Source organism: Erythranthe guttata, chromosome 7 (genome assembly GCF_056151865.1).
Source record: "Erythranthe guttata isolate IM_541 chromosome 7, IM_541, whole genome shotgun sequence".
Lineage (NCBI taxonomy): Eukaryota > Viridiplantae > Streptophyta > Magnoliopsida > Lamiales > Phrymaceae > Erythranthe > Erythranthe guttata.
This window is the reverse complement of record NC_142539.1, coordinates 13,566,253-13,593,826: the sequence shown is the minus strand read 5'-3', so window position 1 is coordinate 13,593,826 and position 27,574 is coordinate 13,566,253. Positions and strand designations below refer to the sequence as shown.

Genomic DNA, 27,574 nt, shown 5'->3' with positions numbered 1-27,574 from the left:
CTGTGTTTTCTTTTTCTCAGTTTCATGCGCGTTATACATATGAAAATGTAATTTTTAATTGCAATGTAGAAATACTAGATACTGCCAGCGGGCAGCGGGTTTTGAGTTGTGAATTTTACGAGTCATTACAGAAAATATAATTTATTTTCTTACTTTTATTCAATGTTGATATCGAGGGTGCATTTTGCCAATCAAATGCTAATTGGAAGGTGCAAAGTGCCAAATTTGCAATTTAAGGGTGCAATGTGCCAATTACCCCATTAGGCTATAGTCTCTAATTTGTAGTGTGAGGTATATAGTATATACTGTGTACTTAGTGCGTACATTTCATTCATGAATTCAGTGTAGATAAAATCATTGCTTAATTTATACTCAAGATTTAATTACTTTTGCATGATTTAACCTTTTTTTTTTTTTTTTTTCTCAATGCAATAGGGATGTTTAAGACAATTAGTTCCGCATTTGTAACTGATTTTAGATCACGAAATTTTGCATTAGCGACGTTGTTAACTGCAACAAAAATCTGCGTTCGGTGAATTTAGTCATTCCCATTAGTTTCAGTGGACTGTAATTGAGAAAATATTAATCTTCCAAATTTAGCTGAGAGGACTTTTAATCAAAGGACTTCCTATAAACAGGGAAAATTATTTTGTAACGTAAATTGAATAAACATATCAATTACCTCACCATTAAAAAAAAACAAAAAAAACAACTGTGCTTTAAAGATGCTACAGTTGACAATTCATATTGCTATGGTTGACGGCTAGATTAATTTATAAAAAAGAAAAAAGAATTTGTGCCAATGAACACCTCATTATACAATCGATGGTATATTAATTATTATTTGGGGTAATATCTGTTAGAATCTAATTGGATTCTAATAAATAAGGGATGAGTAAAGACTTGTGCAACAAGTCCTTATGTACCGTGAAACACAAAAGGGAAGTCTCCTTGTTTACTCTAATTCTTTAATTTGTCATTAATTGTTTCTTTTATATAGGAAACTATCTTATTAATTAAAAAGATTTATTCTTAACTTAATGACTTGTGTAGAAGTGTTGTGAAAGAAGAATTCATTCTTGCCATATATTACACACATTCGTGTGATTGTGAAAGAGAAACAGATTTCTTTTATATATTGATATTTTTCTTATTTGTCATTAATTAAGTGTTATTTATTATAAGGAGTCTTCTATTAGGAATAAAAGTCAAGAATTCCTCTTACGTATTGTCATCTATTTCCATGCATTAGTATTTTGTTAATTGTGGAAATTAGGTTAGATAAGGAATAAATATTTAGTTTTCTATGTTATTAAATTCCTTTTCCTTCTTGACCATGACTTTTTAACCTAATTATTTTTCTTGTACAGGAAGATTCAATCACATATAAAAGGGACGACATTACAACGTGATTGTGTGCGGCTTTTTTTGGAGAGAAAGATTTTCTCTTTTCTGTGTCGCTCTTCAAGCGTCTTTTTTATCGAGAGAGAAAAATTCACAGATAAATTATTATTTGTTCTCGTTTTTATTGCTCCATCGTGATATGTGATTTTCATAGAAATATATCGACTTCAAGGCTTTGTGGTGAAGACACCAAGATTCAATGAGTATCACCAGTTTGCTTCTTCTATACAAAAAGAAGATCGGTTCTTCGGGAGAGGGGCTTAAACAGATCTCGGGAGGAGATCGATCCGCCGACTGAGGGATTCAGCGTTGAAGGGAGTTCAACCGTGCGGAGCAAGAGACGTGCTGCAAATTGAAGATTTATAATTCAGCGTAGTATACAAGAACGGCGTCAACAAAGAGGGAGTCTTTGTATTTTGATTAAGTCCTATTATTGTATTCGTAAAACTAAAAATTAGTAAATTTTATTTGCAGGTCCCCGTGGATGTAGGGTACAATAGTGTCTGAACCACATTAAAATTTGTGTCTCGTTTATTTCTGTTTTTACGAACTGCTTCACGAACTGTTGCAACTCTTCACGCAACAGTAACGAAAAACTGAATCTGACACAAATAATTTATATCTGCACGAAATAAATTCTAACAATATCTATGTGCAGATCTTATATAAATTCTATGCTGAATTAAGTCACCTTATATTTCGGATATGCTGATTTCTTGTGCCGATTGAATGATGATATAAAAGTCCGTTCTTTGTTTGAACGAGCACTAACCTTCCTTCCATCCGATGAATCCGTTGGCGTACATCAGTCTTCTATTTATTCACTATGTTTTTGCTTTAGTTGCAAACGTTCTGCAGTTTACATATGTTGAATTTTTTGATAGCATGTCATTTGATTATCCGTTGTCGCAAAACATAACTTCCAAAGGAAAGTGATAATTGGTTAACTATGAGCGTGAAACCGAAACATGGTTAATTTTATAAAATTTTAAATTATACACTTTTAATTGCATGTAGCTTTATTTTGTATATTTTGGAAACTTAAATAGTTGAATAGCTATGTGTTTATAATCATATTACTATATTTTATCCATGCTACATGTTTTCAGAATTATATGCTATCCGAAAAGAGGTGAAGTAGACTCTTACGTAACATTATTTTGAGCACGCTGTGGCTAAATTTCGCCTTTTAATTTCTCCCCTTTTCTTCTTATAATTATATATTGTTTCTAACCGGCTCTGTATAACATATTAGAATATAAAACGTTGATGATTACTTTATTGAATGGTTCCCCATTATTGGATAGAGATGACACTACAGTTACGTATTACCGTTTTTGTTGTATATCAAGTTCACCGTTTAGTAGATTTTGTTGACCCTACTTTCACTTATTTTTTTATATGATAGATTTTGTTGACACAATAGATAATTTTGTATACCGTTAAAACTTTATTTTCCTTTTCTTTATCTATTTTTTTTTTTACTTTGGAATATTTGATTTACATGCAGCACGTATAATCTGCACGATCGAAAAATTGTTTCTTCATTTGTGAGAGTCGTAAACAGTTTCACTTTTTATATCTAAATAAATCTCAATGAAATATTTATTTACGGATCGTTGAACTTGTCAAATGAGATGAATACTGTTTTTATTACGACAGTTATGGCAAAGTGCTGCTTGGCTCGAAGAATAAGGCATCCACATAGAAGTATGAGTTATAATATACGATGGTACGTATCTGAATTTATTTTGTACATTTTCATAGAATTCTTTTTAGATTAAAAGAATGCGTTTATTCATCGTCACTTTCTAGATGCCAAATAGAAAATCGTCTCTTTATTTTTGTGGAAATTAGTACAATTCTCGTTGTACCTCGTTTTATTATTTATAACTGTTAGCTGCCATACGTAAAAATAACTAGTGCTTCTCGACCCCGTTTGTAAGTTGTAATGTTTAAGAGATCACGGATTTGAATTGTAATTCTCATAGAGTATGTCTTTGATGTTGAGTTTTATAAATTTTTATTTTAGTTTGTCAATTTTCAGGGCTTATTTGACAAAAAACTTTGGGCGGGCCATTCGATGAACTGAATGTTAACGACTGGTTTTCGTTATGATCTATATTCTTACACAATAAACACGTATACCAAAACAAATCATTAGATGCCCTAAAGAATTCTTATTATAATTCATATATAATAATGTTTTTTTTAATAGATTAATTTCTTCCTATTGTAGAATGCATCAGTTACCAATAAATGCTGACAATAACTATTCTAAGGAGGAATATGTTTGTTGGATTTTAGGTATTAATATTTTTGATATATGATGCCCAAATTTATGAATTTTCTGGATTCAAGCAGTCCGATTTCAAATCTGATGTATGTTTCCAATGAAGCAAAAGAAGGTCAAGGTCAAAAAGGAAAATAAAAATGGTAACGAAGGCAAAATAATATGTAAAAAGAAGTTTATTAGAGTCTAAATAAATGGAGCTGTGAAGAATTTTATTATAACTTATACGAGAAGTACTCGTAACGATGCTGCATGGGATCATGAAATAGAAGATGCGCGTAATTGTTTAGTATTTAGGGTTTACGGTTTTGGATTCGTAAATTATATGTATGTACGTGTACAACTATATACGTACGATATGTATATGTGTATACATGCCTAATTTAGCCATTCAAAAACTCCGTTTTCACATTATTCTCGAACAAGTTTGTCGAAATTAAATTGAAGCTTCAATTAGTGTTCGTCTGCTTTTCATCATGTAAAACATTTAATTTTATATTATTGGCCAACTTTTATGTATTTGTTATTTTGTTTATAATTCAAATAATGTTTTAAATGCTGTAGCTAATCATGGAAATAATTCAAAAACACACGAAATTATTTACGAAATCCATCTTTTCAGATTTCGTAATAACTATCTCTTGACTTTCCTCCCATTTCAGTCTAGATTTTGCAAAACCATTCCTCGATTCTATTCTCGTATTTGCTAAATCTGTAATTAATTTCTCAATATGTTGTCAACCAAGACAAGAACTTTATCTATTTAACCTCGTTTCCATTTCGATTATTTCTCACTCTTTCAACCTCTTCAAGCCCTTCCGAAATATTTTCTAAAATTATTTTGCATCTACAGTTTTTTTTCTTCGTTTTTTCTGAAATATTTTCTATAAATTTTAAAATGTCACATGTACGTGGGAGTAAAAAAAATCCATCAGTGGACGAGCGTCCCATAATTTTGGCACTTGAATATACAAAATTCGATGCATCGAGCTCCGTTCGTCGACCTTCTATACCTCGACCAAGGATTCCTAAACACCCCTTCACTTCTCTTGCTGCTCAGTTGTCGCCTTTCATTGTTACTATAAAGACTGGAGAGGTTGCTTCCTTTCTTAATTTTCTGTCTCCTTTTCATTCTTTTTCTTTTTTTTTTTTGTGTGTGTTTTTTTTTCTGATTTTCTTTTTCTATTTTTGATTTTTTTTTTTATTTAAATTTTTTTTTTTGATTTTTGATTTTTGTATTTTTGTAGGGTACTTTTGCTTCTCTATGTTGATTTGATTATCTGCATTGTTAGACCTTTTGATTTTATTTGAATTCAAACTTGGATATTTTACCTAGCTTTTATAGTAAGTGAATAAATAGGAGTCCTTTTGGATACGGCTGCATTTATTTGACTCTACGATGTTTTGTCTGAAGAGATCTATCTTATCATAATTAAATCGACGAGTCGTCACAAATTAGGGCACAAAACCAATAAAAGTTAACACTCGTATACAAATACGTGACATATCGGAAGTTGGAATTTTGTTTTCTAAGATGAAAATTTAATGCGAAACAAATGGATTACCCCACGTGGTATAATTTATCTCTATAGGGTTGAGTTCGATGTCAATATTCGAAGCGAACTTGACACGATTTTAGAAGTTCGACTTGAATAAGATCCGCTTTAGTTTCTATCAATAGTTCATAATTATTGTCTCCTCGAGTTTTGGTAAATCATTCAAAAACAAATTGATTATGTGAAATTATATGTTAATGTGGCGTTACATACATATGTCCGTTTTCGTACAACCTTAAATTTCAGGGTCTTAACTTCACAGAGGATTTATAATGTAGGAAGTTATAATTGAACTCCGAGAGAAATCGAACACCACTATGATATCTCATATTTTTATTTTTTTCTGCTTATAGGACATTGGAAAACGGATACGAGATTCCTTTCAAGAGCGTATCCACCCAAGCTGTTTTATCCGTGGAATTATATGTTAACGTGGTGTTACTTTTATCCGTTTTCGTACAACTTCGTGATAGATTAATTTCAACCTTAAATTTCAGGGTCTAAACTTCACAGAGGGTTTATAATATAGTAAGTTATAATTGAACTCCGAGAGAAGAAAAATTGCGATAAAAGAAATAAAAATAAGACTAATTACGTGGATGGAAGTACGGGAAATATAATTAGAAATCGAACACCACTATGATCTTTCAGTTGACGTATAAGAAGTTAACTAGTTACAATAATCTGATGTTCGATTTGCTTTTACGACTCTTCTTTTTGTGTATAAATTATATCTCGTATTTTTATTTTTTTTCTGCTTTTAGGAAATTGGAAAAAGTATACGAGATTCCTTTCAAGAGCGTATCCACCTAAGGTGTGGCGCTTTGTCGGTCGAGGGATGTATATACACTGTATCAGGCGACATATCGAACCCGATAATCGATATAAAAGGCGTAGCAACGTATTTTGAGGTAAACATACTTACATGGGACCGAGTTGAGTGTTTATTTCATTATTTGTTGGACGGAATAGTATAGCAAAATTTGACTCGAATCAAACTAATAATATGATTAAATTTAGCTATAACTTCATTCGATAAATATTGCAATGTATTACTATCATTTCTAAACGAATAATTTTGTTTTTTTTTTGTTATACATCAACTTACGAAACCAATTTATTGTTATACTTGCAGGGTAATTTTTCCATAGCGACCCTCACAGGCCGTTTCGTAATAACTAATAACGAACCTGTACAGCTGGACTATTTGAAAGTTGGCTTTCAACCAGACGATTTGCTCGTCTGCGGTAATACGATCGGGCCTCTGATAGCCGGTTGTGCTGTTCAGGTTAGCTTTTCTCGTACAATAGTTCTTCGCGATGTTCTTAATTAAGATAAAATCAAACAATTCGTCCTCCATTAGAATAACGAATTTTCACTATGTTCTTGTACAACATTTTTTATTTTATTTTTCATTTCTTTTTGTCCAAATTATCGTCATTTTAGTGGGGAAATTGTGCAGATTTAGCAACAACTCTGTGCCATTAATATTTGTGCATTTTATTTAAGACCAAATTATCGTCCAATAGTTGTTATTTATGTTCGAACCGTATTTTTATTCTATTTTCATGTTGTTTTAGCCATATTTGATCACTAATTATGTTACAGTATATTTTCTATTAATTGAGAAAATAGAAAAAAAAAAAAAAGAAGAATGCATTATCCAACATTTGAATGTTTTTCCAAAAGATTTTTTTTAATTCATTTTTCTTTGAAATATATTTAATTCAATTGCAGGTATAACTCAATGAGAATTCGATGCACTGATTTTTTTTGTTTTTGGTAGCTGTAACCCAACTAATGTTCATTTAAATGCAGGTCACTCTCGGTTATGCCAGGTTGGATAACGGAGAAACGAGCACCGCTCCTCTTCAGTCACCACAGTGCACCTCTGAGGGCTTTGCCGTAAACGAAAATGCCCTTGTAATAATTTGAAATGTTATCGAGCGTTTTAGATTTGTTGGCTATCTACATTCGGATGCAGACTATATTCGTTTGGATGACTATTCGACATATATTTTACTTTGACATTTATCCGTTTTATAGAACAATTAGTAGATTGTGACAGCATTACATGATTTCGATTTCGGGACTCGTAACTTTGAATATTATTTTTTTGATAATATCGAAACCTTTTTTATTTCCGCTTCACATAAGCTGCATAAGTGTAAATTTATGACAGTATTAGTGCATGTTTCTTCGAACCTTATTCTCTAATGTGGTCTTTGGATTAAAGAGACTAATGAATAAGATAGTGAAAATGGCATGTAAATACAAGGTTGCTGAATACAATAACATATAAATTGTAAATATTTTAATGCATTGAAATTTCAAAAAAGACTGAAATATGATTCAAAACACTTTTAGATATAAATAGAATAAAACCGTAACGAAAACAAAATTGTTTAAAAACTATATTTTAATTAAATGACAAGGGTGATACTTTTGGAACAGCTTGGACATGGATTTCTATACTTAGAAGACAACAATCATTGACCAACAATGTTAGAGAATTCATCAATTTTCAAAATTAACCGACTATTGCACTATATGTTGAACAAGTTCAAACAAAAATACCCCTATGTTATGTATAAAAAGTGTGCCTCTTTCTTTCTCTCTTGTACTCAATTTACTCTCAATGTTTTTCATATTTCTTCCCTAATTTTATTCACAACCTAGTTTCACCAAAATTTTCTCAAAAAAAATTATATTCTGAAAATTATTTATAATTTCCTATTAAATTTATGAAATTTTGTAATTATGTTCCCAGGCTAATCATATCACCCAAAATTTATGAGTTTCTTTTATTTGGGATAATATTTTAAAATTCTTTTTAGATTTATGAAAATATTTTTTTTTGAACTTTCAGCCTAAAAATTCTCGATTTAAAATGTTTCCCGTAATTCTAATTCTCAAAATTCATGCATTTCAGTTTTTACGTCCAAACACTACAAGACATATTTTTTCTAGAACCACTTGTCGATGCCACCTAAGTGTAATGTAATAAAGTAAAAAAATTGGCCAAATAATAAAATCAAAAAATTGCCTATTTATATCATATAAATGGAAGGGTAAAACGGTAACTATGCTACATAAACTTAACATTGTTAGAGATTTTACGGTTAGCCCGTTAAGTTGACGGGCCATTTTGTCGCATTTTGTAGTACAGGGGATATATACAATACTGGTAATAGTATAGGGGTGAAATGTGGAATTTGTAGTTAACCCCAGGGATTTATTAAAAGGGCAAATGGCAAAAAAGCCCATCACATGGGACTTAAATGCATTTTGGTCCACAAAAAAAACAGTCTCTCAATTAAGCCCATCCCCATGTCTTTAGTCTAGAATACCCTCAATAATATAATTCTTATCAATTCCACCCATTATACTCTAACTTCCTTAATATTACACATTGACCCCGAATTTAAACAAATATATCACATTAACCCCCAAAACGTTTTTTTTTTCAGAAAATAATTTTTTTTCTGAAATGTTTTTTTTTCCGGCCAGATTCCGGCGTTGACTTTTTTGTTTTTTTTTTTTTTTTTGAAACTTTTTTTTTTTCCGGCCGGTCAACCACCGTTGACCGCCGGTCTCCGGCGTTGACTTTTTTTTTTTTTTGAATTGTTTTTCTTAGAAAAAAAATATTTTAATTAATATTACTGTCTTGGCTACTAAATTACTGTCTCAGACACTAATATTACTGTTTGGGACAGTAATATTATGAATATTATTTTTCCGAACAGTAATATTATTAATATTATTGTCTAAGACAGTTAAATTACTATTGGAGACAGTAATTTAACATCCAAGGCAGTAATATTAATTAAAATAATTTTTTTTAAGGAAAAAAATTAAAAAAAAAAATCAATTAACAGTTAAATTACTGTCTCCGACAGTTAAATAACTGCCGGAGACAGTAATTTAGCAGCCAACAGTAATATTAATTAACCTATTTTTTTTAAGAAAAAACAAAATTATAAAAAATAAAAAGTCAACGCCGGAGACCCGGCGGTCAACGGCAGTTGACCGACCGGAAAAAAAATTCAGGAAAAAAAAGTTTTCAGAAAAAAAAAAAAAAAAAAGTCAACGCCGGAGACCGGCGGTCTCCGGTGGTGGCAGGGTCAAAATTGAAATTAGGGTTAAAATTGGTTAATTGATGAAATTGGGCTAAATTGGGGTGTAAATCATGAAATTGGAGTTAAATTGGGTTTCAATGAATTGGGGGTAATTTTGGTATATATAAAAGGATTTTCCTTATTTGCAAATAAGTTTGAATGAGCTGGATTTATTTGGAAAACAAAAAAGTTGGATGTCCCTCTTTTTTAATTATGGGCCTATTTGCAAACCATTTAGAAAATTATGTAATGAATTCCCAAAGTTATGAATGTGTCTTCATCTCTATCAATCGGACTCTAAGGTACGAATTTCTACTCTCTACCATTCAAATCAAAGCACTGCCCACTGGTTCGAGGGGTGCGGCGAGGCAGATTATAAATTCAATTATTTGTTGATTTTTTTCTGTGTTTTCTTTTTCCCAGTTTTATGCGCGTTATACATATGAAAATTTAATTTTTAATTGCAATGTAGAAATACTAGATACTACGAGTTGGTTTTGAGTTGCGATTTTAAGAGTCATTACAGAAAATATAATTTATTTTTTTTCCTTTATTCAATGTTGATATCGAGGGTGCATTTTGCCAATCAAATGCTAATTGGAGGGTGCAATGTGCCTGTTAGAGAATATTATATTATAGAATTCTCCTAATAGTAGGATTCTAGTATGATTCGGTTACCTAGATTAGTTAGGATTTAGTTACCTAGTCAAACTCTATTACCTTGCTTTATTTCTCTATATATATATTTCATGTAATCAACCCATAACACAATGGGGGTTTCTATTATATCACGTATTATTATTTCTCTCTTTCTCATATTCTATTCTTCTTATATGGTATCAGAGCACACCCTCCCTGTTCCTCCTCCATCAGACTTCGTCTAACTGTTGCAACAGTTCCTCCAACTGTTCCAACAGTGAACCACCCTGTTCCAACAGTTCGTCCAACAGTCCTATAATACAGCCAACACCTGTTTCTCCTGCAGCACCACCTCTCGACCACGACCAGCTCACAACTCCTTCTCCTACTCCCACACCTCCCCCACCTCCCCCTGCTCACCCTATGGTGACTCGCAGTAAAGTGGGCACCCACAAACCCAAAGTCCCTTTCTCTCTCGTTGCGTCCTCTACCTCTCCCATTCCCACCAACTATCGCCAAGCTCTTCTTGACCAAAACTGGCGAAACGCCATGATTGAGGAATATACTGCTTTAATTAAAAACAATACTTGGAATGTTGTGCCCCGCCCCCCGTTCACTAATGTTATTTCTGGTAAGTGGATATACAAACAGAAACTCAAGTCTGATGGCTCCCTTGAGCGATACAAAGCACGGTGGGTGTTCGTGGGTTTCACCAGCAGGCTGGCAAATATTTTGACGAGACTTTTAGCCCAGTTGTCAAACCAACCACTGTTCGAACAGTTCTCAGTACTTCTCTCTCGCGATCATGGCCAATCCACCAGCTTGATGTGAAAAATGCCTTCTTACATGGCAATCTCTCTGAAACTGTCTACTGCGAGCAGCCTCCCGGATTCGTCGATCCATCTCGCCCCACTCACGTGTGTCGTCTCAACAAAGCACTCTACGGTCTCAAGCAGGCACCACGTGCTTGGTACAAACGTTTTGCATCTCACATTACTACCATGGGGTTCAGAGAATGCGAGTCCGACACTTCACTCTTTGTGTACTGTCGCAACAGTTCACGCGACTGTCGCAACAGCTCACGCGACTGTCGCAGCAGTTCATGCGCCTACCTTCTGTTGTATGTCGATGACATTGTACTTACGGCCTCCACACCTGAATTGCTTCGCTCTATCATCGCTGCCCTCAATCAAGAGTTCGCAATGAAGGATCTTGGCGATCTTCACTACTTTCTCGGCATCTCAGTTACTCGCTCGTCGAATGGGCTATTTCTCTCTCAACGCAAATACGCCGACGAGATACTAGAGCGTGCACACATGGCTTCCTGCAACCCTTGTCTTACGCCGGCTGACACAAAGAGCAAGTTGTCTTCGACCACTGGACCCCCCGTTGCTGACCCTACTCTTTATCGCAGCCTTGCCGGTGCACTGCAATACCTCACGTTTACTCGTCCCGACATCTGCTATGCTGTGCAACAAATATGTCTATTCATGCATGATCCGAGGGAACCTCATATGGCTGCTCTCAAGCGTATCCTTCGCTACATTCGTGGTACTCTCGATCACGGCCTTCAGCTCTCCCCCAATCCGGACCTCTCCCTTATCGCTTACTCCGACGCCGATTGGGGTGGCTGCCCTGACACTCGTCGTTCGACATCGGGCTATTGTGTCTTCCTCGGCAACAACCTCATCTCTTGGTCCTCCAAACGACAGGTCACTACTTCTCGATCGAGTGCGGAGGCCGAATATCGAGCTGTCGCAAATGCCGTCGCCGAAACGACTTGGTTACGCAACCTACTTTCCGAGTTGCTCTGTCCACTTTCGAAAGCCACTATTGTCTACTGTGACAACGTCAGTGCCGTCTACCTATCCAGCAATCCTATTCAACACTCTCGTACGAAACATGTGGAGATCGATATTCACTTTGTCCGAGACAAAGTTGCTTTGGGACACGTTCGCGTTCTTCACGTCCCATCCACCTACCAGTTTGCCGATATCTTCACGAAAGGACTTCCTACTCAACTGTTCCAACAGTTTGTCTCCAGTCTCCACGTCCTCTCCTTTCCCGTTTCGACTGCGGGGGTGTATTAGCGTGCATATATATATATATATATATATATATATATATATATATATATATATATATATATATATATATATATATATATATATATATATATATATATATATATATATATATATATATATATATATTATACGTATCTATTATTATTATTATTATTATTATTATTATTTATTCTAGTTACCTTGTGTAATAGGTTAGGGTTTCCTACATGTACCTATATATATGATTAATATACGTGAGAGACATAACTCTCTCTTTTCTCCAAATTTATTTTTCCTACATGGTATCAGAGCACTAGGTTTATGTTTTTTTAACCTAGCCGCCTTCCTTCTCCATGGCGGTGAAAACCTAGCCGCCTTTCTTCTCCATGGCGGTGACCACCCAATTTCTCCCTCCCCCGGTGGTGGTACTCTAATATTTTTTTCTTTTTCTATCTTTTACATGAACCCGAATTTTCTCTCTCCCCCGGTGGTTCTCTATCTTTTCCTGAATTTTCTCTCTCCCCCGGTGGTTCTCTATCTTTTCTGTTCATCTTCTTCTCCATGGCCTATGGCCTAAAACCTAGCCGCCGCCTCTATTCTTCTCCATGGCCGGGGACCACCACCCCAATTTCTTTCCTCCCCGGTGGTGGTGCATCATCTCTATCTTTATCAGTTCTTCTTATTATCCAACATCTTCTTCTTCTTCGTCGGTTAATCTAATTTCTCTCTCTTTAATCTCTATCTTCTTTTAATTATTCTTCTTCCCTCTCTCATATCTTCTATCCCTCTCGATTCATATAAAAAATTTTTTTTAAAAAAAAAAAAAAAACACATCTCTATGTTATTTTCTTCTTTCTATTAATTTGGCAGATATTTTCACCAAGGACTGGATTTTGCGGGTTTTCTTTCCAGTCTTCACTTTTGGAGTTTATTCGTTCCGACTGCGGGAGCGTGTTAGCAAGGGATTGTCCAGTCTTCACGTTCGTCACGTTTCGACTGCGGGGGCGTGTTAGAGAATATTATATTATAGAATTCTCCTAATAGTAGGATTCTAGTATGATTCGGTTACCTAGATTAGTTAGGATTTAGTTACCTAGTCAAACTCTATTACCTTGCATTATTTCTCTATATATATTCCATGTAATCAACCCATAACACAATGAGGGTTTCTATTATATCACGTATTATTATTTCTGTCTTTCTCATATTCTATTATTCCTATAGTGCCAAATGTGTATATTTGAAGGGTGCAATGTGCCAATTACCCCATTAGGCTATAGTCTCTAATTTGTAGTGTGAGGTATATAGTATATACTGTGTACTTAGTGCGTATATTTCGTTCATGAATTCAGTGTAGATAAAATCATTGCTTAATTTACACTCAAGATTTAATTACTTTTGCAAGATTTAATTTTTCTTTTTGATTCTCAATGTAATAGGGATGTTTTAGACAATTTATTCCGCATTTGTACCTGATTTCAGATCCCGGAATTTTGCATGAGCGACGTTGTTAACTGCAATAGAATCTGCATTCGGTGAATTTGGTCAATCCCGTTAGTTTAAGTGGTCGATCTTCCAAATTTAGCTGAGAGGACTTTAATCAAAGGACTTACCATAAACGAGGGAAAATTATTTTGTAAGGTAAACATATCTTTATCACGTTCTAGCTACATTCTCGAGTAAATGCCTTTTTCATCAACCCCAATTACCTCACCGTAAAAAATAAAAATAAAAACGACTGTGCTTTAAAGATGCTACGGTACAGTTGACAATCTATATTATATATAAAACTAAGATACACAATAAAATTTATCTACTTGAGGAGATTGAGTCCACATTTTATTATTAATTTCAAAATAACCCCACTTACCATAATCACCATATTATTATGTAATTGATTTCACATAATTAATTTTTAAATTTTATCTCTCCTACATGTCAAAATAGTGTCTTTTTATTGGTTATTTAGTTTCCTTTTTTAATCCATTTTTTCATAATAAATACGTTAATTCTTTTTTTGGGTTAATTAAATTGTATACACAATATTATATTAATTGCAAAAAAACCCCAATTATCCTAATCATTATTATTAATTAATTAATTTGACATTATTGATTTTAAAATTTTATCTCTCCTACATGTCAAAATAATGTTTTTTTATTGGTTCATGAGTTTTTTTTTATAAACAATATTTTGATTTAAAAAACGTAGGACTTAATTGCAATTTTTATAATTTCACAATTGAGTAAATTTTATGCACAATATTATATTAATTGCAAAAATAACCCACTTACAAGAATCACTCATATTATTAATGAAATAATTCCACATTTTTTGTTTCAAATTTTATCTCTCCTACGTGTCAAAATAGTGTATTTTTATTGGTTAATGAGTTTCTTTTTTTATAAACAATAAATATATCTATGTAATATATAAATTGAAACCCTCATAGCTTAAGAAATCGACATGTGGCATATCTATGTGGCATCCACCTCATATCTAATGTGGCATTTTTTGTTCCATTATAATCACAATATTAATATACACACATTAATTATTTATCTAATGCAATTACCGATAATAGATGCATATTAATTAAAACTTACCAACTTTATATAAGATATTATTATTTTGTGTATTAATTTGATTTATATCTTTTCCATATTTCATAATATCTTATACAAGAATGTCAATTAATATCAATTACAATATATATAATTATAGAAACGATATTAATTTATTTCTAGATATCATTAGTTATATATATATATATATATATATATATATATATATATATATATGTGTGTGTGTGTGTGTGTGTGTAATTTAGCAAAATTGAAGCATATCATTAATTATATTGGTTTCGGGTTTTCCTTATTTAAACATGTACTTTAATTTATTTTAAAATTCAAATTCAAACATTCAATCTTGAAAATCTTTGTTTTAATGTTAATTAATTATTTTCGTTTCTTACATATTATTTACGTTTTTATCGCATAAATACAACTATAAAATCTCATACCACAAAATTCATCACCACCAAAAAAAATCCAATTAGAGAGAGGGAGAGAGAGAGAGAGAGAGAGAGAGAGAGAGAGAGAGAGAGAGAGAGAGAGAGAGAGAGAGAGAGAGAGAGAGAGAGAGAGAGAGAGAGAGAGAGAGAGAGAGAGAGAGAGAGAGAGAGAGAGAGAGAGAGGAAGGAGTATTTTTTTATTCTTGGTTTCTCTTTTTAGTTTTTCTGTTTTTTTCTTCTGGTAATTATATTGAAATTCATATTTCGGTGTACATTTTTTTTCTCGACAAAATAGATCATTATGATTTATTTGTTTCGATGCACATGATAATTATTTGCTCCAAATTAACTTTGCATTATATTATTTGTTATTTTTACATAAGTATATATCTCTAACATTTTTTTAATGATCTGTAGATATGGACGTTGTTAAGTCATGTATTTTACACGACTGATATCGGATATGGAAAAGTTCTATGAATTTGCAAAAAGTGCGATTACATCTTGAAAGTTCAAAAATCAAAGGTTATATTCATATTTTGTTTTGTTATATTTTCTATAACTAATGTGTAATTAATAATATGTTGTTAATTGATCAATTTCCGTGTAGCACATATCCAAGCATCTTGGAGATGTTGCTGGATACATTGGTAAAAAAAATAAGATTTCTTTGAGATTTATTCGTGGAAAAATCACACAATTTTTGTTTATCCCAACAAAAACGTCATTAAAGTGCATTGTGCAAGTCAAGAAGAAGACTTACTCCTTAAATATTTTTTTTTGTTTCATTGAAATATTTGTTAGAATTTTCTTTTAATGAAATTTGTTTAATGTTGGGAGTTTAATAGCGTTAGGACATTCTAATTTATAATTTATTTTATGTTTTAATCTTGCTCTTGATTATTATAATTAAATTGATAATTTGTGTCTATTGTTTTATGAAATATGTCGTGCTCAAATTTAAAGCCGAAGAAAATTATATATATATATATATATATATATATATATATATATATATATATATATATATATATATATATATATATATATATATATATATATATATATATATATATATATATATATATATATATATATATATATATATATATATATATATATATATATATATATATGTATATTTATTTATATTTATATTTATACATACATTAAAAAATAGTAGTATATTTCTACGTTACAAAATTTTGTAAAATGAGATTCTTTTAAAATCAATATATACTATTTTTTAAGAATTTATTTTTCACTCACACACACACTAAATTAAAAAAAAAAACTTCATACATATTTATTGCTAAAATTTTTAATAAAAAATTTAGGAAATATATTAGTCAGCATTCATAGAAACGAGATTGATTTAAAATCATTACATAATAAATTAATTCTTTTTCGGTAGATAAATATTATATTTTTCAATGCCATATTGCCCTTTTTTTTGTTTTTTCTTTATAATAATTTGACTTTTTGCTGTTATAATATAGATATTAACAAGATATAGTAATTAGTAATTTTCAATATTTTCGCTATTTTATAACTGTTTTTATATCGAATGTTTGCTTTTATATAATAATGTGACTTATTTTTTATATAATACAATAATTATACTATTCACTATTTGCCATTGAATGTATAAAATGTGTATCACCATTTATAATGATGCAAACTAGAATAATGACATACTTCTTGGTCATGAGGTATTTCATGAAAGCTAATAAATTGGTATTAATGCAAATTATCATTATACTAATATGTTACATAATTCATAGAAATTTTGATAGCAATTGTCATAAAAAACAAAGATTTTGTTTACATTATTATGATAATATTTATATTTATTTTGAATCACAAAAAAAAATATGTTTAGTAAAATATAAGTAGCTTTTTTAATCCTTATTTTTTTATCCATTTTTTTAATCCTTATAAAAGTTTGTCAAATTTTAATAGTATTTCGAACGTATACATTCTAATAGCATCACCAGTTTACATATATCTTACTTTGTTAAACAATGGAAATGAATTAAACAAATAAATGTAAACTTTGTTAAGATTTTGTTTTAAATGATTTGTTATGGGTTAAAAGATTGGGTTTTTTATTTCAATATAGTTGAATAATTTTTTATATTTGCAGTCGTATATAACAATTTCTTTAATTGTTTATGTTTTTGTTGAACTCCAACTTTTTTTAAAATTTTGATACTTATTTTATTTTATTTGCTTTATATTAATGTTCCAATTTATATATGGTAATAATTTAATTAACCTTTTAAGGTACAATTCAATCTATTTTGTTTAATATTTTCTCATAATATTTTCTCAGTCTATTCCAAATAGGTTCCCGTGCATCACACGAACACCTGATTATTGGAAAAAACTATATTTTCTTACAAAATAAACTAAAATAAAATTTTATCACTAAATTATTCGATTGATGGATTTTTTTATTGTAACTGGTGGAAATATGAAGTAAAAATATTTGGAAAACAATATGATTTTCAGATAACTTGATAACGAAATAGATGAATGATTTTATTTTTTTCGTAAAATATTTTATTGGGATAAAAAATATAATTTTTAAATAAGTTGATGAGATGTATTTTTTTTATGGACTTTATAGTTTCAAAATGATTGATGAATAAAAAAAAATTATTTGACATTTGTCATCCTAAAAACTACCACTAAAAATATTAAATTACATTTATTAGCTTTAAACATTCATTTGGGATGCATTATGCATGATTTATTATGTTTCGAGGGTGCAAAGTACTATTAATTTATTTCGAGGGTGCAAAGTGCCAAAATGGCATATTTCAAGGGTGCAAAGTGGGATTAAGCCACATATTAACATTAGCATATTAGAATTAGAATTATAATTAGAATTAGCATTATCATATAAGTATTAATATTAATATTAGTATTAGTGTTAGCATTAGGATTAACATTAGCATTAGGTACATTAGGATTTTACTATTAGTATGAATATTAGTATTGTGACCAGAATTAGTAGAATTAGTATTAATATTAGCATTATAATTAGAATTAGGATTCGGATTAGGATTAGCATTAGTATTAACATTAGCATAACATAATTAGTATTAAGATTAGCGGTAGCATTAGCATATGTGTATTTTTAGGATAAGAACTATGATTAGTATTATTATTATGAATAGAATTAACATTAAAATTAAGATTAGCATTATGATTAGGACTATAATTATGATTAGGATTAAGATTATGATTATAATTATGATTAAAATTAATATTAGGATTGTAATTTTGGTTATGATTAGCATTAGAATTAGTGTTAGGGTTAGGATTACCATTAACATTAGAAGTAGAAGTAGAATTAACATTAATATATTAGCATTAGCGTATTGGGATTAATGTGAATAATAGCATATTAAGATTGACATTAGTATTAACATATTTGGATTAGGATTAGCATTAACACTAGCATTAGGATTATGATTAAGATTATAATTGATATTGACAATGGTATTAGCATTAACATTAGCATATTAGGATTATCAGTAGCATTAGTATTACTAATAGTAATAGTATTATTATCAGATTAGTATTAATATTTGTAAAGGTAAAGGTAATGGTAATGGTAATGGTAATGGTAATGGTAATGGTAATGGTAATGATATTGGTTTTGGTATTGCTATTTTTTTTGCTATTGGTTTTAGTATTAGTACATTAGTATTGGCATTAGTACATTAATATTAGCATTAACGTATTAACATTAGTAGTAGTATTAATATTAGTATTAGTATTAGTATTAATATTAGTGTTAGTATTAGTATTAATATTAGTATTAGTATGAGGAATATGATTAAGATTAATACTAATAAAATAATTGGTATTGATATTTGTATTGATATTGGTTTTAGTATCAGTATATTAGTATTAACATTAGTACATTAATATTAACATTAAGGGTTAATATTGGAGACACCCCTCAAACCAAACCTAATTAGATATGGGGCACAACCTCAAATAAAACATCTTAATTAAATCCTTAGGTGAAAATAAAATTTGACACTCATCCTTTTATTTTTATTTAACCCAAAAATACCCTTATACCTAATAAAAAAACAAACCCTTATTTTTTCCGTCATTTTCTATTTCTCTCTCTCTAAACCGCCGCCCACCATCAACTTCTCTCTCTTTCTTTCAATTTTTTTGCATCCCACCATGGCCTCTTCTCTGTTTCATCGGCCCCACCCTCTCTCTCTCTCTCTCTCTTTCTCTCTCTGCAGTAGTGGTCCTGACTTGGAGGTACTCGTTGTATGAGGAGTTATTCAGATCGGATCTCGATGTGGGGCGGCGGACGCCGGCAGTTTTTAGTCGCGGATAGCAGCGGCGGTTTTTGGCGCTGGTAGCGGCGGCGGTCTTTGGTCGCCGGTAGCGGCGAGTTGGCGGCGGCGGCTGCGAATTTATTGAAGGCTAGGGTTCGACGACGGCTGAGAATTGTTTTGTGGCTAGGGTTTGGAGCCCAAACATGCACTTAAGGGAGTGATTGGGACTAGCCAGGATTACCTCGTCACTTGGTAATGTGCTAGCACCAGTAATGGTGATGTCTTGTTTCTTCCCAGTTCCCTTGTCAATAGCAGCAACTGAGAGGATTCCATTTGCGTCAATATCGAATTTGACCTCGATTTGTGGAACTCCACGAGGAGCAGGAAGGATTCCGTCGAGTCGGAAGCTGCCCACAGATTTGTTGTCCCTAACAAAATCTCTTTCACCTTGAAGAACATTGATCTCAATGCTAGTCTGACCATCAGCAGCGGTTGAGAATACTTCTGATTTTGAAGTGGCAGTGTGGTATTTCTGGGAATAATCTTAATCATCACTCCACCGAGTCTTTCTAATCCCAAAGACAGTGGTGTCACATCTAGAAGGACGATATCACCATATAAGACCGTAGTAAATTATAGTAAACTGTAGTATGTTATTGCACAAGTATGCTATTGTAACCCGTAGTATGCTACAGTACACCGTAGTATACTATAGTCTACTACAGTGTTAACAACAAATAAAATAAAAAAAAATATATTTAAAAATACGTAAATTGAATTTAAAAAAATAAAAAAAATATTTTTTTTCGTAATCTTCAATATTATGAAGGGAAAAATAATTTTTTAATTGTGTACAATTGTTAAAATGGAGAAATAGAAAGAAACAAAAAATTAAACGTGTTTTGTATAAAAAAAAATATTGGTTGGAAAAATGAAAGTATATTTAATGCACAAGGGCATTTTTGGAATGAATTTTATGAAGGATGTGTAGCAAATGTTTAGTTAAGGTTGTCATTTAGTTCTAATAAGGTTTGTCACTAGGGACCTATATCTTAAGGCCCCTAACATTAAAGTATTAGTATTGGTAGTAGTATTAGTATTATTAGTATTAGTATAAGTATTTGTAATAGTATTAGTATTAGTATTAATATTAATATTAATATTAATATTAGTATTATGATTATGACTAAGACTAATACTAATAAAATAATTTTGAAATTGAAATTTTTTATGACATGCTTATCCGTGATTCTGCAGATCCATTTTTTGATTTTATAAAGTTTGTTTACCTGGATATGGTGAGCAACCTGTTCAATCCTGAGTACTTTGAGGCCATAACAATTATTGCATCGACTAATGAAAGTGTCGGTTTTGTGAATGATCATTTTTTGTCGCTCATAACTGGAGAAGAGAAGGTTTATTTGAATTCCGATAGTGTGTACAATGAGGAGTTAATATCATAGATCCGAGTTCCTCAACACCATATCGTGCTCCAGAATTCCACCTAGGTTGCATTGAAAAGATGTATTCCCGTTATGCTCATCAAAAATATTGATCAGGCTAGAGGACCGTGCAGTGGAACTAGGCTTCAGGTTATTAATATGGGAAAACATGTTCTCAAATGCAAGACACTACCCGATAAACATGTTGACCATATAGTTCGTTCATTGCTCAAATGATATTGGTACCGTCCAACTCTACATCGCCTATTAAATTTTAGCAACGTCAGTCTTCGGCGATGGTTTCCTTTGCAATAACAATCAATAAAAGTTAAAAGACAAACTCTTTCCCATATAGTATTGCACTTGCTCAGACATGTTTTCAGTCATGGACAACTCTATGTCGCACTCTCGAGAGTTAATAGTTGAAGTGGCATAAGGATTTTGATCACATCGGAATCTGGCGATACAACCAACTACAAATAATGTGGTACAAGGATGTTTTTCGGCATATATGAAGGTAACTATATAAAATATTATACAATTTTACATAATGACCTTTATTTTGTATAACTTATATGTTTTGGAATTCCTCATTTGTAGGTTGATTTGCATTGTACTAGGAACTTGCTACGGGCTCCACTCAATATTTTTATCAAGGTAATTTATTGTAGAATGATTTTATGTCATTAAATATTTATATTTGTATTATTTTGGTAACGTTTTACTTATTTTGTATAATCATTGTACAAAATAGCAGGTCAATTGCATTGTATTGGATTCGTTACATGCGTTTAGGGATATTGTAGCTGAGACACGCTCAAATAAGCTTCAACGAATCAGTGAGCTCCATCCTCTTTACTTGCCTCTACATTATCCTCTTTTATTTCCTTACAGGGAAGATGATTATCGAGACGATATTTGTTTGAGAGAATCTTCGCTTGCTAATAATAGAAAATGGAGGAAGGTAAGCATGCGAGAGTTTTTTGCATATCTAATCCATAAACGACGTTGATAACATTTGTTACTTTTGCATTTCAAGAAGTTATTTCAGCAGTTCTGTGTTGATGTATTTTCGATGGTAGAGTCACAGAGGTTGAATTTCATAAGGTTCAATCAGGATCAACTTAGGGTTGACATATACAAGGGTATCGAAGAAAATATTTTTAAAGGAGACACTGAGGGTAAATCAATTGGACAACGCATTATAATTCCAGGGTCGTTCACCGCAGGTCCAAGGTATATGTTTAACAACTTCGTGGATGCTCTTCAAATATGTAACTGGATTGGATCTCCAACCCTCTTTATTGCCATCACATGCAATCCTCAATGGCCAGAAATACAAAGGGTGTTGAAAGATACAAATCTCAGGCCGGAGGATCGGCCAGACATTCTTTGTCGTGTGTGCAAGATAAAGCTCGATAGTATGATGACAGAAATCAAGAAAGGTTGTATATTCAGACGTATTACAGCATGTAAGTATTTAATTAGATCTCAGTTTATAATTATACATTTACTTCATTCATATAAATTAAAGAATTTTCTCATGTGTGAGTTTAACTACTTATTGTTTCCTTAACTAAATTAATGCATATTTTTTTAATACCATATGTTTATATTTTCTATGCAGATGTATGCTTAATTGAATTTCAGAAACGAGGTCTACCGCATGCACATATTTTTGTTGGGTTTCGGGCACGCATACGCAGCGGAAAACAAAAATTTTACGTGATTTAAACCACTTTAAAGCACACAAGTACATGCCCGACAAATTAAATCAATTAATTGCGTACCTTTGCGCTTCCAGCGAAATTAAAAACAACATACATGCTAATAAATTTAACCGAATTTAAATCAATTAACATGCTCGCAATTTAAACCAAATAACATGCTCGCAACGATTTAATCGATTACACATAATCACATAAAATCATACAAACACAAGCATGAAATCATAGTTTAAATTAAACCCTAAAACGAAACTAGGGTTTCGAGTATTTACCTCTTGACGCGTGAGGTAGGAGCGAACGATTCGTCGTGATTACTACGGAAACCAATCCGTAGAATCGGGGCAGCAATGGAGCAGCAGCAGCGGCGGTGTGGCAGCTCACGGCGGCGCGTGTACAGCACGCGCGGTTGTGCGAGGCGGCGCGTGGGGCAGCGTGCGGCTTCGGCTCGTGCGTTGCTCCTCGATTCTTCGATCTACGGTCTTCCTCCTCTCGGATTTCACCTCGTATACTTCGATCTACTAAATCGTGGCACTAGACACGAAGTAGTTAGAATAAAACGGAAAGAAAATAAAGGAGAAAGAATACCGAACAAGAGCCGGCCGAGGAACGGCCGTTTCCGGCGACGGAGCGGCGGTGGTGGCGCGGTGGTGGCCGCGCGGAAGAGAGGGCGAGAGAGAGAGGGTGGCCGATTAGGGTTAGGGTTTTTTTTTGTTTTTTTTTGTGCTAGGGTTATAAATCATGTATTTATAGTCCCTTAGCATGAAACCCTAGCGGGCTTAAGTTGGACTGGGCCCAACAGCTTAAGCTCGTTAGTTTCTTTAATCGCTCGTATCTCTCAATTCAATGATCGAAAAATTGTAACGATTACAATTTCCGAGTCATTATAATTTTCTCGTCATTACGAGTGCCATCTCTTATTTTCCAACTTTCCAAAAGTGGAAACCCTAGTTCAGTGGACTTTCTAAATTTGGAAACTTCCCGATTTAGAAAGTTCACTAACATGTTCGCTTATTCTTTTCCTTTTCTTATTCTCATTCATAATTCCAAATTACGAATGTTGGACTCAATCATATTGACTTCCAATTATGCAAAGATAAACTATTTTATCTCTGACCGTTTATTCAAAGATCTCATGTGCACGAGCAGTGTGACCCTCGATGGTTCAGGTGTAAGCTAGCCGTGGGCCCACAACTCTTTGTGGTCAAAACTCGTCCCCTTCGAGTTACAATTAAGATGAAGCTCGTTTCACCTTAATCACCCAACGAATCAAGATTGGCGTCTAGCAACTACGCGTCATGATTCCCTAGATACAAATGAAGTGCCTGCAAGAACCTTCAGATATAGTTAACGTACAGTACGGTCCCTTCGATTCATATGTCCCGATTGAACTAGAGGCATTGGTTCATCGAGACCTCTTTATATGTTCAATAACGGTGCGATCGTTCTAAGTGTTGTAATCGTTACGTGCATGACTTAGAGAATCGAATCCTCTAATCATCACTTAGTCAGCTCTGGCCAGAGACTTAGAATGATTACAAACTTTCAGAACACACAGGACATCCAAGACTATTCTAGCGATCGAATCCCCGACTACAATGCACAGACCTCCCACTAGATTTCGGACTGCACGAACACTGGCCCTTGGGATGGTCCTCGGTGGAACTCAGGGACAGGTCACGATACAGCTGGTCCTCTAGTGAAGTCACGGTGATGTCTAGGTCATAAGGACTAATGGTGTACAACTATACCATAGATATCTCTACTCGATTATTGGGAACCACTTAGAGATTTCTAGGGTGAGGGAGTTCAGTGAACTCGTCAACTTACGAGCACCCACTTATGCATGCCGATATCACAATACCGTTTACTGATGAGATGCAGTACACATACACTAAGTGCTAGTCTTAATGGGAAAGGCCGATATCCTCATTAGTGGCGTAACCCTTCGACTAGGAACACGTTTAACAGTTATAATACTTAAGTAAATATCTCACGATCCTAACGATCAATTACTAGTACTTGTAATAACTGTAAGGACTATATCTATGCTTGTGACAAAGGGACAAAGATATAGAATGCCAATGTGTTTTATCATTAATACGAATAAAGGTTCGTTTATTACAATAATAAATACGAAAGACCACAGCCACAAGTTGGCTTGTTGGTCACCTACTCTAACAATCTCCCACTTGACCTAAAGCCAACTACCCATAAACCGCAATCCCATCGACTCTCGATGTTTCTCATGGACCGATCTTGGTAAAGGCTTCGTGAAGGGGTCTGCAACGTTCTCTTCCGAGGTGACTCGTTCTACCTTAACTTCACCTCTATCAATGATCTCTCGGATCACGTGATACTTCCTCAGAATATGCTTCGACTTCTGATGAGATCGCGGCTCCTTAGCTTGTGCCACGGCTCCGGTGTTATCACAGTACAACGGTACTGGATCACTAGCATCAGGAATGACACCCAACTCTTGGATGAATTTCCTTATCCAAGTCCCTTCTTTTGCAGCTTCGGACGCTGCAATGTATTCCGCTTCGGTAGTGGAATCGGCCGTCGTGCTTTGCTTGGAACTCTTCCAACACACGGCACCACCATTAAGCGTGAATATGAATCCAGAATTCGACTTCGAGTCGTCCACATCCGATTGAAAACTAGAGTCAGTGAAACCCTCTAATTTCAACTCGGCACCCCCATAGACCAAAAATATATCCTTAGTTCTTCGCAAGTACTTGAGGATATCTTTCACGGCTTTCCAGTGAGCCGGGCCGGGGTTAGACTGATATCTGCTTGTGACACTCACAGCATACGCAACATCGGGTCTAGTACATAGCATGCCATACATTATGCTTCCTATGGCAGAAGCATAGGGCGTCCTTTTCATCTCCTCGATTTCACTAGGTGTTTGGGGACACATAGATTTCGAGAGACGAACCCCATGGGACATTGGCAAGAATCCCTTCTTGGATTCTTCCATGCTAAAACGTTTCATAACGGTGTCTATGTACAGGCTTTGGGACAAGCCAAGCATCTTTCTTGCTCTATCTCTATAGATGCGTATTCCCAATACGTAAGATGCTTCTCCCAAATCCTTCATTGAGAAACGTGTGGACAACCATGCTTTCGTTTGCTGTAACATTCCTACGTCATTCCCAATGAGTAGAATGTCATCAACGTAAAGCACTAGAAATATTACTGCCCTCCCACTAACCTTCTTGTATACACAAGGTTCCTCCGGATTCTTCTCAAAATCAAACTCTTTGATAGTTGAGTCGAATCTAATGTTCCAACTACGGGATGCTTGTTTCAATCCATAAATGGATCGCTGGAGTTTGCAAACCTTTTGCTCACTTCCAGAAAATATGAAGCCTTCCGGCTGCGCCATGTAAATTTCTTCCTCAATATCTCCATTAAGGAAGGCGGTCTTCACATCCATTTGCCATATCTCGTAGTCGTACCACGCAGCTATGGCCAGCAAAATCCTAATGGACTTCAGCATCGCGACCGGCGAAAAGGTTTCCTCATAGTCAACACCTTGCCTTTGAGTGTATCCTTTTGCTACCAATCTAGCTTTATAGGTCGACACCTTTCCATCTACTCCAATTTTCTTCTTATAGATCCACTTGCAGCCTATAGGAACAATTCCTTTAGGTGGATCTACCAAGGTCCATACCTTGTTGGAGTACATGGAGTCCATTTCGGATTTCATGGCAGTTAGCCAATGTCCCATGTCCGCATCCGATACGGCCTCATTGTATGTTCTTGGATCTCGTCCAAGATCAACATGATCTTCATCATTTTCGAGGAGGAATAACCTGTCCGGTATTTTCCGAACTCTTTCGGATCTACGTACCGTAGGTTCAGGAGGTATATTAGTGGTTTGTTGTTTTGGTTCGATTACTTGTTCTTGCGTTTGAACTTCATTTTATGGTTCTTGAACTATTTCAAGTTCTATCATGCTGCCCTTTCTATCGGATAGAAACTCCCTTTCCAAAAAGGTGGCATTTCTCGAAACAAACGTCATTGCTTCTTTGACATAGTAGAACTCGTATCCCATTGAGTCTTCGGGATACCCCACAAAATAGCACAAGTCGGATTTACTATCCAACTTATCTCCCACTAATCGCTTCACATAAGCGGGACAACCCCATATCCTAATATGTTTGTAATTGGGTTTTCGGGAATGCCAAAGTTCATAAGGTGTGGATTTAACTGCTTTGGTGTTAACTCTATTCAGCAAATACGCGGCAGTACGAAGTGCATGACCCCATAAGTATGCCGGTAAGTTTGTGAACCCCATCATTGATCGAACCATATCTAATAGAGTTCGATTCCGACGTTCGGATACTCCATTAAGTTGAGGAGTTCCCGGTGGAGTCCATTGGGACTGTATCCCATTTTCTTTTAGATAGTCAATGAACTCGATGCTCAAGTATTCCCCACCACGATCGGATCGCAGCTTCTTAATACTTCGTCCGAGTTGCTTTTCCACTTCGTGTCTAAAATCTTTGAACCTTTCAAATGTTTCAGACTTGTACTTCATCAAGTACACATACCCATACCTAGAATAATCGTCGGTAAAGGTAGCGAAGTAGTTATATCCACCCTTCGCACTAACACTTAGTGGACCACATACGTCTGTATGGATCAAATCCAAAAGACCTTCGGCTCGTTCCATTACCCCTTTGTAGGGTGACTTGGTCATTTTCCCTTTAAGGCAAGATTCACAAGTTTGTAGTGATTTCACGTCCTCCAAAGAGAACAATCCTTCACTAACAAAATCGTTCATCATTCTTAAAGAGACATGACCTAATCTAGCGTGCCAAAGTTGTGCGGGGTTTTGATCTATCTCCTTACGTTTTGCTGATATAACGTTAATAGGTATTTCACTTGGATTTAGTTCATATAAGTTGTTTAATAGCCGTCCTTTGCAAATTAAATTCTCATTCTTTTGTATAATGCAAATCGAATTTCCAAAAACAAAAGTAAAACCTTCA

At 33.6% G+C, this 27,574-nt stretch overlaps 1 long non-coding RNA gene across 1 annotated transcript in view; it reads left to right on the top strand.

The window, feature by feature from the left end:
- Positions 1–6,023: 6,023 nt before the first annotated feature.
- Positions 6,024–27,574, top strand: part of LOC148769752 (uncharacterized) — a 34,846-nt gene continuing 13,295 nt past the window's right edge. The window contains exon 1 of the long non-coding RNA XR_016032296.1: positions 6,024–6,164. This is a non-coding gene — a long non-coding RNA (uncharacterized LOC148769752). The remainder of the gene's footprint in view (positions 6,165–27,574) is intronic.